This window comes from Idiotropiscis lumnitzeri, chromosome 9, assembly GCF_059441095.1.
Source record: "Idiotropiscis lumnitzeri isolate Australia: NSW breed Sydney's pygmy pipehorse chromosome 9, RoL_Ilum_1.0, whole genome shotgun sequence".
Classification (NCBI taxonomy): domain Eukaryota; kingdom Metazoa; phylum Chordata; class Actinopteri; order Syngnathiformes; family Syngnathidae; genus Idiotropiscis; species Idiotropiscis lumnitzeri.
This window is the reverse complement of record NC_142399.1, coordinates 19,992,607-20,008,408: the sequence shown is the minus strand read 5'-3', so window position 1 is coordinate 20,008,408 and position 15,802 is coordinate 19,992,607. Positions and strand designations below refer to the sequence as shown.

The following is a 15,802-nucleotide window of genomic DNA, read 5'->3' as shown; positions in this document are numbered from 1 at the left end:
GATAGCGCAGTTGGTAGAGCGGAGAACTGTAGAGTGTGAAAACTGACATCCTTTCGGCGGAACACGATGGATGTTTGAATTGGAAATCCTTAGGTTCCGGGTACAAATCCGGCTAGAAGGAACTATTGCAGGGTTCCCAATTTTAATCCAAAACTGTAAATAAAAATCTTTGGCGAATTTGTCTGAATCTACTCAAGTCAATTTATATCTGGTATCTCCCAACGTCATGAGTAGGGACTCCCAAAACCAGAGTGAGTTCCAGCAATACTTCGATTGCTCTGTTGGTAAAGCGGAGGATTTAAGTAATTCCGAGCACAAGTACTTTGCTCCCTGGTTTTAATCTGGCTCAAAGGATGTTGCCCCGAATTTCAAATCAATCAAAAATTGTAACTAAAGATCTGATGCAAATTCATCCTCCCAGAGCCAAGGCTGGCGCTCCCAATTGGGAGAGCATCTAAATATATGAAGAACATGCCACAATTACTGAATACTAACTGTTGTAAAATCCAATCTATATCGGATGTCTGTCCCAATAGCACAAATCTGGTAACTCAGTTTTCTAAGTGGAAAACTGTTGTGGTTCCACCCCATAATTTTGAGGTAGCTATTTAAATTGCAGCTCAATGGACATTTTCCTGGATTTCAAATTTTAATGAATCTTGAAAAATTTAAAGAAAAATATGTTGCTACTTCATCAAAATCCACTAGTCGGCCATTCTAACACCACAGGTAAGCACTCCCAATAATGCAGACCAGTGGAGCATCCCTTCGGTAGCTCAATTGGTAGAGCGGAGGACCGTAGAGTGTACAAATTTACATTCATTCAGCTGAATGCGATGGAAGTTCTAATCAGAATTCCTTAGGTCGCTGGTTAAAATCCGGCTCGAAGGAACTATTGCAGGGTTTCCAATGTTAATCCAAAACTGTAAATAAAAATCTTTGGCGAATTTGTCTGAATCTACTCAAGTCAATTTATATCTGGCTTCTCCCAACGTCATGAGTAGGGACTCCCCAAACCAGAGTGAGTTCCAGCAATACTTTGATAGCTCTGTTGGTAAAGCGGAGGACTAAAGTAATTCCGAGGACAAGTCCTTTGCTCCCTGGTTTTCATCCGGCTCAAAGGATGTTGCCCCGAATTTCAAATGGATCAAATATTGTAACTAAAGATCTGATGCAAATTCATCCTCCCAGAGCCAAGGCTGGCGCTCCCAATTGGGTGATTATCTCAATATATAAGGAACATGCCACAATTACTTAATACTACCTGTTGTAAATTCCAGTCAATATCAGTTGTCTGTCCCAATAGCACAAATCTGGTAACTCAGTTGGCAAAGTGGAAAACTGTTGTGGTTCCACTCCAAAATATTGAGGTAGCTATTTAAAATGCAGCTCTAAGGACATTTTACTGGATTTTAAATCTTAATCAATTTTGAAAAAATTAAATAAAAATCTGTTGCTACTTCATCAAAATCCACTAGTCGGCCATCCTATCACCACAGGTAGGCACTCCCAACAATGCAGATGAGTGGAGCATCCCTTCGCTAGCTCAGTTGGTAGAGCGGAGGACTGTAGAGTGTGCAAAATGACATTCTTTCAGCTGAACGCGATGGAAGTTCTAATCGGAATTCCTTAGGTCGCTGGTTCAAATCCGGCTCGAAGGAACTATTGCAGGGTTTCCAATTTTAATCCAAAACTGTAAATAAAAATCTTTGGCGAATTTGTCTGAATCTACTCAAGTCAATTTATATCTGGTTTCTCCCAACGTCATGAGTAGGGACTCCCCAAACCAGAGTGAGTTCAAGCAATACTTTGATAGCTCTGTTGGTAAAGCGGAGGACTAAAGTAATTCCGAGGACAAGTCCTTTGCTCCCTGGTTTTCATTCGGCTCAAAGGATGTTGCCCCGAATTTCAAATCAATCAAATATTGTAACTAAAGATCAGATGCAAATTCATCCTCCCAGAGCCAAGGCTGGCGCTCCCAATTGGGAGAGCATCTAAATATATGAAGAACATGCCACAATTACTGAATACTACCTCTTGTAAAATCCAATCTATATCGGTTGTCTGTCCCAATAGCACAAATCTGGTAAGTCAGTTGGCAAAGTGGAAAACTGTTGTGGTTCCACACCAAAATTTTGAAGTAGCTATTTCAAATGCAGCTCAAAGGACATTTTACTGGATTTTAAATCTTACCAAGATTGAAAAAATGAAATAAAAATCTGTTGCTACTTCATCAAAATCCACTAGTCGGCCATCCTAACACCACAGGTAGGCACTCCCAACAATGCAGATGCGTGGAGCATCCCTTCGGTAGCTCTGTTGGTAGAGCGGAGGACTGTCGAGTGTGCAAACGTACATTCATTCAGCTGAACGCGATGGAAGTTCTAATCGGAAATCCTTAGGTCGCTGGTTCAAATCCGGCTCGAAGGAACTATTGCAGGGTTTCCAATTTTAATCCAAAACTGTAAATAAAAATCTTTGGCCAATTTGTCTGAATTTACTCAAGTCAATTTATATCTGGTTTCTCCCAACGTCATGAGTAGGGACTCCCCAAACCAGAGTGAGTTCCAGCAATACTTTGATAGCTCTGTTGGTAAAGCGGAGGACTAAAGTAATTCCGAGGACAAGTCCTTTGCTCCCTGATTTTCATTCGGCTCAAAGGATGTTGCCCCGAATTTCAAATCAATCAAATATTGTAACTAGAATTAGAAATCCCTTTCATCCTCCCAGAGCCAAGGCTGGCGCTCCCAATTGGGAGAGCATCTAAATATATGAAGAACATGCCACAATTACTGAATACTACCTGTTGTAAAATCCAATCTATATCGGATGTCTGTCCCAATAGCACAAATCTGGTAACTCAGTTGGCAAAGTGGAAAACTGTTGTGGTTCCACACCAAAATTTTGAGGTAGCTATTTAAATTGCAGCTCAAAGGACATTTTCCAGGATTTCAAATTTTAATCAATCTTGAAAAATCTAAAGAAAAATCTGTTGCTACATCATCAAAATCCACTTTTCAGCCGTCCTAACACCACAGGTAGGCACTCCCAATAATGCAGTCAAGAGGAGCATCCCTTCGATAGCTCAGTTGGTAGAGCGGAGGACTGTAGAGTTTGAAAACTGACATCCTTTCGACGGAATGCGATGGAAGTTCTAATTGGAAATCCTTAGGTCACTGGTTGAAATCCGGCTCGAAGCAACTATTGCAGGGTTAACAATTTTAATCCAAAACTAAATAAAATATTTTGGCGAATTTGTCTGAATCTACTCAAGTCAATTTATATCTGGTATCTCCCAACGTCATGAGTAGAGACTCCCAACACCAGAGTGAGTTCCAGCAATACTTCGATAGCTCTGTTGGTAAAGCGGAGGGTTTAAGTAATTCCGAGCACAAGTACTTTGCTCCCTGGTTTTAATCCGGCTCAAAGGATGTTGCCCCGAATTTCAAATCAATCAAAAATTGTAACTAAAGATCTGATGCAAATTCATCCTCCCAGAGCCAAGGCTGGCGCTCCCAATTGGGAGAGCATCTAAATACCGTATTTTTGGACCCATAAGGCGCACTTTAAAGTCCGGAAAGCCGTCCAAAAAAACCAGTGCGCCCTTTGAGGTGGAGCGCCCATTGCGTCGACCAAGTGCGCCGCTGGGCTGACGGCGAACATCAACTGCCTGCACACCGCTTATATAGAGAGAAGGCGGGTGTGGCTTACGACAGCAGGGGGGCGTGAGAGGGGATCGATGGGTGTGGACAACAGGCGGACGTGAGAGGGGAGATGGGTGTGAATGACAACAGGCGGGAGAGGGGAGACAAAACAACACAAAGGCACGCCCCCAGTGCAAAGCAGCGCGATGCCCCTATATATACTAGGTGCAACACGTTGCTTAAGCAATTGATCAGCAAAAATGGCATCACTGAAGAGACATTCCTACGAGGCACAGTTTACGCTACACGCTATAAACTACGCCATTGTTCATGGGAATCGAGCAGCTGCGAGAGAATTAAGGATCAACGAATCCATGGTTCGCAAGTGGAGGAAGCAGGAAGACAGACTGCGCCAAGTCAAGAAAACTACACTGAGTTTTCGTGGATGCAAGGCAAGATGGCCCGTGTTGGAAGACCAGCTCGAGCAGTGGATTGCTTCTCAGAGAACAGCTGGGAGAAGTGTATCTACCATCACCATTCGACAGAGAGCAGTAATGCTTGCTGGCGAATTGAACATCGAACACTTCCAAGGAGGGGCGTCTTGGTGTTTTCGTTTTATGAAACGGCGCCATCTATCCATCCGGGCAAAGACGACCGTCGCGCAGCAACTCCCAGCGGATTACAAGGAGAAGATTGTCGCCTTCCGCTCTTACTGCAGCAAAAAGATTGTCGACAAACGTATCCAGCCCAGCCACATCACCAACATGGACGAGGTGCCGCTGACTTTCGACATCCCGGTGAACCGCACTGTGGAGAAGAAGGGGATGAGCACGGTAGCAATCCGCACAACGGGGCACGAGAAGTCTGCTTTTACTGTTGTGCTAGCTTGCCATGCTAACGGACAAAAATTGCCACCTATGGTGATTTTTAAGCGGAAGACGCTGCCTAAAGAGAAGTTTCCTGCCGGCGTTATCATCAAGGCCAATCAAAAGGGCTGGATGGACGAGGACAAAATGAGAGAGTGGTTGAGTGAGGTGTACGTAAAAAGACCCGGTGATTTTTTCCACGCGTCACCGTCGCTGTTGGTCTGTGACTCCATGCGTGCCCATCTGACAGCCGCTGTGAAAAGTCAAGTCACGCATATGAACTCAGAGCTTGCCATCATCCCGGGAGGCTTGACAAAGGAACTCCAACCACTCGACTTAAGTATAAACAGAGCGTTCAAAGTGAAGTTGCGTGCTGCGTGGGAGCGATGGATGGCGGAGGGCGAACACAGCTTCACAAAGACTGGGAGACAGCGAAGAGCAAGTTATGCCACAATTTGCGAGTGGATTGTAGCTGCTTGGACGAACGTGTCTGCTAGCTCTATTGCAAGAGCTTTCGCGAAAGCCGGCAATACATCCGGGGAGACGCTCAGCAGCGACACAGACTCGGACAATGACGAGAGGGAACCTGGCGTGTTTGAGGGAGAATTTGCCCAACTATTTCTGTCTGATACGGAAGACGATGATTTTGAAGGATTTGTGGATGACTGATAACTCTTAATGTGAGTACCTTGTTAAATAAAATACAACCAAACGCAGTTTTGCTCCTGTTGCCGTTTTTTCAAAACAGCTAGCCATGCTATCGTCTGTTTTAGTGTGCATGCATGTAAACTAAGGTAATGTATGGTAGGCTGGGAGGCAGAATTTTGCTGGGCCTACACTTTTATGCTTTTCAGTTGATTTGGGATGATAGTTTTAGTTTTGATGTAACACCGTGACCGCACATCGTTTGTTGACAAGTGACTTGCTCACACCGGCATTGTGTCGGCATCCCATCTGAGGGGCTGCGCCGCAGCGAGACGGCGAAGCAGCGAGATGGCGAGGCAGACTGATAATGACTCGTGTTGTTTATCTTGGATACAGAAGACAAGGACTTGGTGCATTTTTGGATGAGGACAACTTCAGCACGTTGTTAAAAGCTAAAATAAAGTACCACTGAACTCCCGCTGCCATTTTAAAAACACGCTAGCGTGACTGAGCAGCCAGCGAGACTGCTCGATTGGTCGGTTGTGTTAGCGCCCGATGAGTCGGCGCGTTCTATCTATGTAACAAATACAGAAATAGCGCCCCCAACAGGTGTTGCGCCCTTTGACACGGCGCGTCTTTTGAGTCCAAAAATACGGTATATGAAGAACATGCCACAATTACTGAATACTACCTGTTGTAAAATCCAATCTATATCGGATGTCTGTCCCAATAGCACAAATCTGGTAACTCAGTTGGCAAAGTGGAAAACTGTTGTGGTTCCACACCAAAATTTTGAGGTAGCTATTTAAATTGCAGCTCAAAGGACATTTTCCTGGATTTCAAATTTTAATCAATCTTGTAAAATTTAAAGAAAAATCTGCATCATCAAAATCCACTTGTCAGCCGTCCTAACACCACAGGTAGGCACTCCCAATAATGCAGACAAGAGGAGCATCCCTTCGATAGCTCAGTCGGTAGAGCGGAGGACTGTAGAGTTTGAAAACTGACATCCTTTCGGCGGAACGCGATGGAAGTTCTAATTGGAAATCCTTAGGTCGCTGGTTCAAATCCGGCTCGAAGGAACTATTACCGGCTTTCCAATTTTAATTCAAAACTGTAAATAAAAATCTTTGGTGAATTTGTATGAATCTACACAAGTCTCGTCTTGTCAATCCCAACGTCATGAGTAGGTGATCCCAAAACCAGAGTGAGGTCCAGCAATACTTTGATAGCTCTGTTGGTAAAGCGGAGGTCTTAAGTGATTCCGAGCACAAGTCCTTTGCTCCCTGGTTTTCATCCGGCTCAAAGGATGTTGCCCCGAATTTTAAATCAATCAAAAATTGTAACTAAAGATCTGAAGGAAATTCATCCTCCCAGAGCCAAGGCTGGCCCTCCCAATTGGGAGAGCATCTAAATATATAAGGAACATGCCACAATTACTGAATACTACCTGTTGTAAAATCCAATCTATATCGGTTGTCTGTCCCAATAGCACAAATCTGGTAAGTCAGTTGGCAAAGTGGAAAACTCTTGTGGTTCCACACCAAAATTTTGAAGTAGCTATTTCAAATGCAGCTCAAAGGACATTTTACTGAATTTTAAATCTTAATCAAGATTGAAAAAATGAAATAAAAATCTGTTGCTACTTCATCAAAATCCACTAGTCGGCCATCCTAACACCACAGGTAAGCACTCCCAATAATGCAGACTAGTGGAGCATCCCTGCGATAGCGCAGTTGGTAGAGCGGAGGACTGTAGAGTGTGAAAACTGACATCATTCGGCGGAAAACGATGGATGTTTGAATTGGAAATCCTTAGGTTCCGGGTTCAAATCCGGCTCGAAGGAACTATTGCAGGGTTCCCAATTTTAATCCAAAACTGTAAATAAAAATCTTTGGCGAATTTGTCTGAATCTACTCAAGTCAATTTATATCTGGTATCTCCCAACATCATGAGGAGGGACTCCCAAAACCAGAGTGAGTTCCAGCAATACTTCGATTGCTCTGTTGGTAAAGCGGAGGATTTAAGTAATTCCGAGCACAAGTACTTTGCTCCCTGGTTTTAATCCGGCTCAAAGGATGTTGCCCCGAATTTCAAATCAATCAAAAATTGTAACTAAAGATCTGATGCAAATTCATCCTCCCAGAGCCAAGGCTGGCGCTCCCAATTGGGAGAGCATCTAAATATATGAAGAACATGCCACAATTACTGAATACTAACTGTTGTAAAATCCAATCTATATCGGATGTCTGTCCCAATAGCACAAATCTGGTAACTCAGTTTTCTAAGTGAAAAACTGTTGTGGTTCCACACCATAATTTTGAGGTAGCTATTTAAATTGCAGCTCAATGGAAATTTTCCTGGATTTCAAATTTTAATCAATCTTGAAAAATTTAAAGAAAAATCTGTTGCTACTTCATCAAAATCCACTAGTTGGCCATTCTAACACCACAGGTAAGCACTCCCAATAATGCAGACGAGTGGAGCATTCCTTCGATAGCTCAGTTGGTAGAGCGGAGGACTGTAGAGTGTGCAAACTTACATTCATTCAGCTGAACGCGATGAAAGTTCTAATCGGAAATCCTTAGGTCGCTGGTTCAAATCCGGCTCGAAGGAACAATTGCAGGGTTTCCAATTTTAATCCAAAACTGTAAATAAAAGTCTTTGGCGAATTTGTCTGAATCTACTCAAGTCAATTTATATCTGGTTTCTCCCAACGTCATGAGTAGGGACTCCCCAAACCAGAGTGAGTTCCAGCAATACTTTGATAGCTCTGTTGGTAAAGCGGAGGACTAAAGTAAATCCGAGGACAAGTCCTTTGCCCCCTGGTTTTCATTCGGCTCAAAGGATGTTGCCCCGAATTTCAAATCAATCAAATATTGTAACTAAAGATCAGATGCAAATTCATCCTCCCAGAGCCAAGGCTGGCCCTCCCAATTGGGAGAGCATCTAAATATATACGGAACATACCACAATTACTGAATACTACCTGTTGTAAAATCCAATCTACATCGGTTGTCTGTCCCAAAAGCACAAATCTGGTAACTCAGTTGGCAAAGTGGAAAAATGTTGTGGTTCCACACCAAAATTTTGAAGTAGCTATTTCAAATGCAGCTCAAAGGACTTTTTACTGGATTTTAAATCTTAATCAAGATTGAAAAAATGAAATAAAAATCTGTTGCTACTTCATCAAAATCCACTAGTCGGCCATCCTAACACCACAGGTAATCACTCCCAATAATGCAGACTAGTGGAGGATACCTGCGATAGCACAGTTCGTAGAGCGGAGGACTGTAGAGTGTGAAAACTGACATCCTTTCGGCGGAACACGATGGATGTTTGAATTGGAAATCCTTAGGTTCCTGGTTCAAATCCGTCTCAAAGGAACTATTGCAGGGTTCCTAATTTTAATCCAAAACTGTCAATTAAAAACTTTGGCGAATTTGTCTGAATCTACTCAAGTCAATTTATATCTGGTATCTCCCAACGTCATGAGTAGGGACTCCCAAAAGCAGAGTGAGTTCCAGAAATACTTCGATTGCTCTGTTGGTAAAGCGGAGGATTTAAGTAATTCCCAGCACAAGTACTTTGCTCCCTGGTTTTAATCCGGCTTAAAGGATCTTGCCCCGAATTTCAAATCAATCAAAAATTGTAACTAAAGATCTGATGCAAATTCATTCTCCCAGAGCCAAGGCTGGCGCTCCCAATTGGGAGAGCATCTAAATATATGAAGAACATGCCACAATTACTGAATACTACCTGTTGTGAAATCCAATCTATATCGGATGTCTGTCCCAATAGCACAAATCTGGTAACTCAGTTGGCAAAGTGGAAAACTGTTGTGGTTCCACACCAAAATTTTGAGGTAGCTATTTAAATTGCAGCTCAAAGGACATTTTCCTGGATTTCAAATTTTAATCAATCTTGAAAAATGTAAAGAAAAATCTTTTGCTACATCATCAAAATCCACTTCTCAGCCGTCCTAACACCACAGGTAGGCACTCCCAATAATGCAGACAAGAGGAGCATCCCTTCGATAGCTCAGTCGGTAGAGTGGAGGACTGTAGAGTGTGAAAACAGACTCAATTCTATCAACGTGTGACGCGGAAATCTTAATCCATGCGTTTGTTACGTCTCGCCTCGACTATTGTAACGCTTTGCTCTCGGGTCTCCCCATGTCGAGTATTAAAAGTCTGCAGTTAGTTCAAAATGCAGCAGCTAGACTCTTAACTAAGACGAGAAAGGTTGAACATATTACCCCGATATTAGCCAATTTGCATTGGCTTCCGGTCCACTTGAGATGTGATTTTAAAGTTCTGCTACTTACTTTTAAAATATTGCACGGCTTAGCACCTTCTTATCTCGTTGACCTCGTGGTACCATATGTTCCGTCCCGAAACCTTCGCTCACAAAATGCTGGTCTTTTAGTGATCCCGCGAGCCAAAAAGAAGTCCGCAGGTTCTAGAGCGTTCTCTATTCGGGCACCAATGCTTGGGAATGCACTTCCCTCAGATATTCGAGGCGCCACCTCAGTAGAAATGTTCAAAACACTATTAAAGACGCATTTATACTCTTGTGCATTTAGCTGAAATATTTGTTGGCCTGTTTACTGCCGCTTTTTTTTTCTTTTGTTTTCTTTTCTGCCCCCTTTTCCCCCGGCTGGGGGATTAGGTGACGGTGACCCACTAGGAAGTTTAAGGCATTGACCAACTGGGCATGCACCTGTTCCAGTGATGTCGTCTTCCTGCAGCGCGACATTTGATCAATTTATTTATATACTTTAGCATCTAATTTAATTATTTGTTGGCCTGTTTACTGCCGCTTCTTCTCTTTTCTGCCCCCTCCTTCCCCTGCTTGGGAATTAGGTGATGGGGACATGCTTTGAAGATTACGGCACTGACGAACCGGGAAGGGACCTGCTCTGCCGAAGTCGTCTTCATGCAGCGCCTTTTCTGATTTCCTTATATTTCAGCACTTCATTGAACTACTTGTTGGCCTGTTTGCTATTTCTGTTCTTTCTTTTCTGTTCCCAATTCCCCGAATTAGGTGATGGCGATTCACTTGGAAGTGGCTGTACTGAATTTACACCAACTGACCGGTACAAGATCGAAGGCTCATCTTCGGATATGCTGCCATGGATATTACGGCCCTGGATGAGGACCCACTCCACTGAAGTCATCTTCCTGCAGCACTTCATTCAATTGACTCTTATATTATCTCATCTATTATCGCATAGCATCATTGTATGTGTCAAATGTTGCCCAGTTGGCATCCATTGCAGCCTGGTCATCCTGGAAGGGGGATTCCCCCATCTGTGGTCCCTTCTCAAGGTTTCTCACTTTTCCCCTAATGAGGTTTTGTGAGTTTTTCCTTGCCCTCCTGGGGGTTAAGATCGGGGATGTCGATTGTGGCTATGTAAAGCACTTTGAGACTGTCTGTGATTAAGGGCTATACAAATAAAATTGACTTGACTTGACAATCCTTTCGGCGGAACGCGATGGACGTTCTAATCGGAAATCCTTTGGTCGCTGGTTCAAATCCGGCTCGAAGGAACTATTACCGGCGTCCCAATTTTAATTCAAAACTGTAAATAAAAATCTTTGGTGAATTTGTATGAATCTACACAAGTCTAGTCTGGTCTATCCCAACGTCATGAGTAGGTGATCCCAAAACCAGAGTGAGGTCCAGCAATACTTTGATAGCTCTGTTGGTAAAGCGGAGGTCTTAAGTGATTCCGAGCACAAGTCCTTTGCTCCCTGGTTTTCATCCGGCTCAAAGGATGTTGCCCCGAATTTCAAATCAATCAAAAATTGTAACTAAAGATCTGAAGCAAATTCATCCTCCCAGAGCCAAGGCTGGCCCTCCCAATTGGGAGAGCATCTAAATATATAAGGAACATGCCACAATTACTGAATACTACCTGTTGTAAAATCCAATCTATATCGGTAGTCTGTCCCAAAAGCACAAATCTGGTAACTCAGTTGGCAAAGTGGAAAACCGTTGTGGTTCCACACCAACATTTTGAAGTAGCTATTTCAAATGCAGCTCAAAGGACATTTTACTGGATTTTAAATCTTAATCAAGATTGAAAAAATGAAATAAAAATCTGTTGCTACTTCATCAAAATCCACTAGTCGGCCATCCTAATACCACAGGTAGGCACTCCCAACAATGCACATCAGTGGAGCATCCCTTCGGTAGCTCAGTTGGTAGAGCGGAGGACTGTAGAGTGTGCAAACTGACATTCTTTAAGCTGAACGCGATGGAAGTACTAATCGGAAATCCTTATGTCGCTGGTTCAAATCCGGCTCGAAGGAACTATTGCAGGTTTTTCAATTTTAATCCAAAACTGTAAATAACAATCTTTGGCGAATTTGTCTGAATCTACTCAAGTCAATTTATATCTGGTTTCTCCCAACGTCATGAGTAGGGACTCCCCAATCCAGAGTGAGTTCCAGCAATACTTCGATAGCTCTGTTGGTAAAGCGGAGGACTAAAGTAATTCCGAGGACAAGTCCTTTGCTCCCTGGTTTTCATCCGGCTCAAAGGATGTTGCCCCGAATTTCAAATCAATCAAATATTGTAACTAAAGATCAGATGCAAATTCATCCTCCCAGAGCCAAGGCTGGCGCTCCCAATTGGGAGAGCATCTAAATATATGAAGAACATGCCACAATTACTGAATACTACCTGTTGTAAAATCCAATCTATATCGGATGTCTGTCCCAATAGCACAAATCTGGTAACTCAGTTGGCAAAGTGGAAAACTGTTGTGGTTCCACACCAAAATTTTGAGGTAGCTATTTAAATTGCAACTCAAAGGACATTTTCCTGGATTTCAAATTAAAATCAATCTTGAAAAATTTAAAGAAAAATCAGTTGCTACATCATCAAAATCCACTTTTCCGCAGTCCTAACACCACAGGTAGGCACTCCCAATAATGCAGACAAGAGGAGCATCCCTTCGATAGCTCAGTTGGTAGAGCGGAGGACTGTAGAGTTTGAAAACTGACATCCTTTCGACGGAACGCGATGGAAGTTCTCATTGGATATCCTTAGGTCGCTGGTTCAAATCCGGCTCAAAGGAACTATTACCGGCTTTCCAATTTTAATTCAAAACTGTAAATAAAAATCTTTGGTGAATTTGTATGAATCTACACAAGTCTAGTCTGGTCAATCCCAACGTCATGAGTAGGTGATCCCAAAACCAGAGTGATGTCCAGCAATACTTTGATAGCTCTGTTGGTAAAGCGGAGGTCTTAAGTTATTCCGAGCACAAGTCCTTTGCTCCCTGGTTTTCATCCGGCTCAAAGGATGTTGCCCCGAATTTCAAATCAATCAAAAATTGTAACTAAAGATCTGAAGGAAATTCATCCTCCCAGAGCCAAGGCTAGCCCTCCCAATTGGGAGAGCATCTAAATATATAAGGAACATGCCACAATTACTGAATACTACCTGTTGTAAAATCCAATCTATATCGGTTGTCTGTCCCAATAGCACAAATCTGGTAACTCAGTTGGCAAAGTGGAAAACTGTTGTGGTTCCACACCAAAATTTTGAAGTAGCTATTTCAAATGCAGCTCAAAGGACATTTGACTGGATTTTAAATCTTAATCAAGATTGAAAAAATGAAATAAAAATCTGTTGCTACTTCATCAAAATCCACTAGTCGGCCATCCTTACACTATTGGTGGACACTTTCAATAATGCTGATCTGCGGCGCACCCCTTCCATAGCTCAATAGGTTGAGGGGAGGACTGTAGAATTTGAAAACTGACCTCCTTTCGACTGAAAGCGATCGAAGTTCTAATAAAATACTTGGGTTGCTGTTTCAAATCTGGCCCCAATGAATTTTTGCAGACTTTCTATTCTTGATCAAAAATTGTAAATAAAGATCTTTGGCAAATTTGTTTGAATCTACTCGAGTCAAATCTGGTATCTCCCAACGTCATGAGTAGGGACTCCCAAAACCAGAGTGAGTTCCAGCAATACTTCGATAGCTCTGTTGGTAAAGCAGAGGATTTAAGTAATTCCTAGCACAAGTCCTTAGCTCCCTGGTTTTAATCCGGCTCAAAGGATTTTGCCCCGAATTTCAAATCAATCAAAAATTGTAACTAAAGATCTGGGGCAAATTCATCCTCCCTGAGCATACACAGGCATTCCCAGTTTGGAGCGCATCAAAATCAACAAACATGCCAAAATTACTGAATACAACCTGTTAGAAAATCCAGTCCAAATTGTTGTCTGTCCCAATAGCACAAATCTGGTAACTCAGTTGGCAAAGTGGAAAGCTGTTGTGGTTCCACACCAAAATTTTGAGGTAGCTATTTAAAATGCAGCTCAAAGGACAATTTACTGGATTTTAAATCTTAATCAATATTGAAAAAATGAAATAAAAATCTGTTGCTACTTCATCAAAATCCACTAGTCGGCCATCCTAACACCACATGTAGGCACTCCCAATAATGCAGATGAGTGGAGCATCCCTTCGATAGCTCAGTTGGTAGAGCGGAGGACTGTAGAGTGTGCGAACGGACATCCTTTCGGCGGAACGCAATGGAAATTCTAATCGGAAATCCTTAGGTAGCTAGTTCAAATCTGGCTTGAAGGAACTATTGCAGGGTTACCAATTTTAATCCAAAACTAAATAAAATTTTTTGGCGAATGTGTCTGAATCTACTCAAGTCAATTTATATCTGGTATCTCCCAACATCATGAGTAGGGACTCCCAAAACCAGAGTGAGTTCCAGCAATACTTCGATTGCTCTGTTGGTAAAGCGGAGGATTTAAGTAATTCCGAGCACAAGTACTTTGCTCCCTGGTTTTAATCCGGCTCAAAGGATGTTGCCCCGAATTTCAAATCAATCAAAAATTGTAACTAAAGATCTGATGCAAATTCATCCTCCCAGAGCCAAGGCTGGCGCTCCCAATTGGGAGAGCATCTAAATATATGAAGAACATGCCACAATTACGGAATACTACCTGTTGTAAAATTCAATCTATATCGGTTGTCTGTCCATATAGCACAAATCTGGTAACTCAGTTGGCAAAGTTGAAAACTGTTGTGGTTCCACACCAAAAGTTTTAAGTAGCTATTTAAAATGCAGCTCAAAGGACATTTTACTGGATTTCATATCGAAATCAAGATTGAAAAAGTAGATAAAATTCTGTTGCTACTTCATCAAAATCCACTAGTCGGCCATCCTAATACCACAGGTAGGCACTCCCAATAATGCAGATGACTGGCGACTCCCTTCGATAGCTCAGTTGGTAGAGTGGAGGACTGTAGAGTGTGAAAACTGACATCCTTTCGGCGGAATGCGATGGAAGTTCTAACCAGAAATCCTTAGGTCGCTGGTTCAAATCCGGCTCGAAGGAACTATTACAGGCTTTCCAATTTTAATCCAAAACTGTAAATAAAAATTTTTGGCGAATGTGTCTGAATCTACTCAAGTCAATTTATATCTGGTATCTCCCAACGTCATGAGTAGGTGATCCCAAAACCAGAGTGAGGTCCAGCAATACTTTGATAGCTCTGTTGGTGAAGCGGAGGTCTTAAGTAATTCCGAGCACATGTACTTTGCTCCCTGGTTTTAATCCGGCTCAAAGGATGTTGCCCGAATTTCAAATTCATCAAAAATTGTAACTAAAGATCTTATAAAAATTCATCCGCCCAAAACCACGGCTGGCGCTCCCAATTGGGTGATTATCTAAATATATAAGGAACATGCCACAATTACTGAATACTACCTGTTATAAATTCCAGTCTATATCAGTGTTCTGTCCCAATAGCACAAATCTGGTAACTCAGTTGGCAAAGTGGAAAACTGTTGTGGTTCCACTCCAAAATATTGAGGTAGCTATTTAAAATGCAGCTCTAATGACATTTTACTGGATTTTAAATCTTAAGCAATTTTGAAAAAATGAAATAAAAATCTGTTGCGACTTCATCAAAATCCACTCGTCGGCCATCCTAACACCACAGGTAGGCACTCCCAACAATACATATGAGTGGAGCATCCCTTCGGTAGCTCAGTTGGTAAAACGGAGGACTGTAGAGTGTGAAAACTGACATTCTTTCGGCGGAAAACGATGGATGTTCTAATTGGAAATCCTTAGGTTACTGGTTCAAATCCGGCTCGAAGGAACTATTGCAGGGTTACCAATTTTAATCCAAAACTGTAAATAAAAATCTTTGGCAAATTTGTCTGAATCTACCCAAGTCAATTTATATCTGGTATCTCCCAACGTCATGAGTAGGGACTCCCAAAACCAGAGTGAGTTCCAGCAATACTTCGATAACTCTGTTGGTAAAGCGGAGGATTTAAGTAATTCCGAGCACAAGTACTTTGCTCCCTGGTTTTAATCCGGCTCAAAGGATGTTGCCCCGAATATCAAATCAATCAAAAATTGTAACTAAAGATCTGGGGCAAATTCATCCTCCCTGAGCATACACAGGCATTCCCAGTTTGGAGCGCATCAAAATCAACAAACATGCCAAAATTACTGAATACAACCTGTTAGAAAATCCAGTCCAAATTGTTGTCTGTCCCAATAGCACAAATCTGGTAACTCAGTTGGCAAAGTGGAAAGCTGTTGTGGTTCCACACCAAAATTTTGAGGTAGCTATTTAAAATGCAGCTCAAA

The 15,802-nt window shown here is 42.3% G+C and overlaps 6 non-coding genes across 6 annotated transcripts; all 6 read left to right on the top strand.

The window, feature by feature from the left end:
- The first annotated feature begins 2,304 nt into the window (after nt 1–2,304).
- Nucleotides 2,305–2,430, top strand: trnad-guc (transfer RNA aspartic acid (anticodon GUC)). The gene is made up of 2 exons: nt 2,305–2,341; nt 2,395–2,430. It is a non-coding gene; the product is annotated as a tRNA-Asp (tRNA).
- A 3,681-nt stretch (nt 2,431–6,111) lies between these two features.
- Nucleotides 6,112–6,237, top strand: trnay-gua (transfer RNA tyrosine (anticodon GUA)). The gene is made up of 2 exons: nt 6,112–6,148; nt 6,202–6,237. It is a non-coding gene; the product is annotated as a tRNA-Tyr (tRNA).
- Nucleotides 6,238–7,645: 1,408 nt separating this feature from the next.
- Nucleotides 7,646–7,771, top strand: trnay-gua (transfer RNA tyrosine (anticodon GUA)). Its single transcript has 2 exons — nt 7,646–7,682; nt 7,736–7,771. It is a non-coding gene; the product is annotated as a tRNA-Tyr (tRNA).
- Nucleotides 7,772–11,346: 3,575 nt separating this feature from the next.
- On the top strand, nt 11,347–11,472 carry trnay-gua (transfer RNA tyrosine (anticodon GUA)). Its single transcript has 2 exons — nt 11,347–11,383; nt 11,437–11,472. It is a non-coding gene; the product is annotated as a tRNA-Tyr (tRNA).
- Nucleotides 11,473–12,116: 644 nt separating this feature from the next.
- trnay-gua (transfer RNA tyrosine (anticodon GUA)) lies at nt 12,117–12,242 on the top strand. Its single transcript has 2 exons — nt 12,117–12,153; nt 12,207–12,242. It is a non-coding gene; the product is annotated as a tRNA-Tyr (tRNA).
- A 2,165-nt stretch (nt 12,243–14,407) lies between these two features.
- On the top strand, nt 14,408–14,533 carry trnay-gua (transfer RNA tyrosine (anticodon GUA)). Its single transcript has 2 exons — nt 14,408–14,444; nt 14,498–14,533. It is a non-coding gene; the product is annotated as a tRNA-Tyr (tRNA).
- Nucleotides 14,534–15,802: the final 1,269 nt, after the last annotated feature.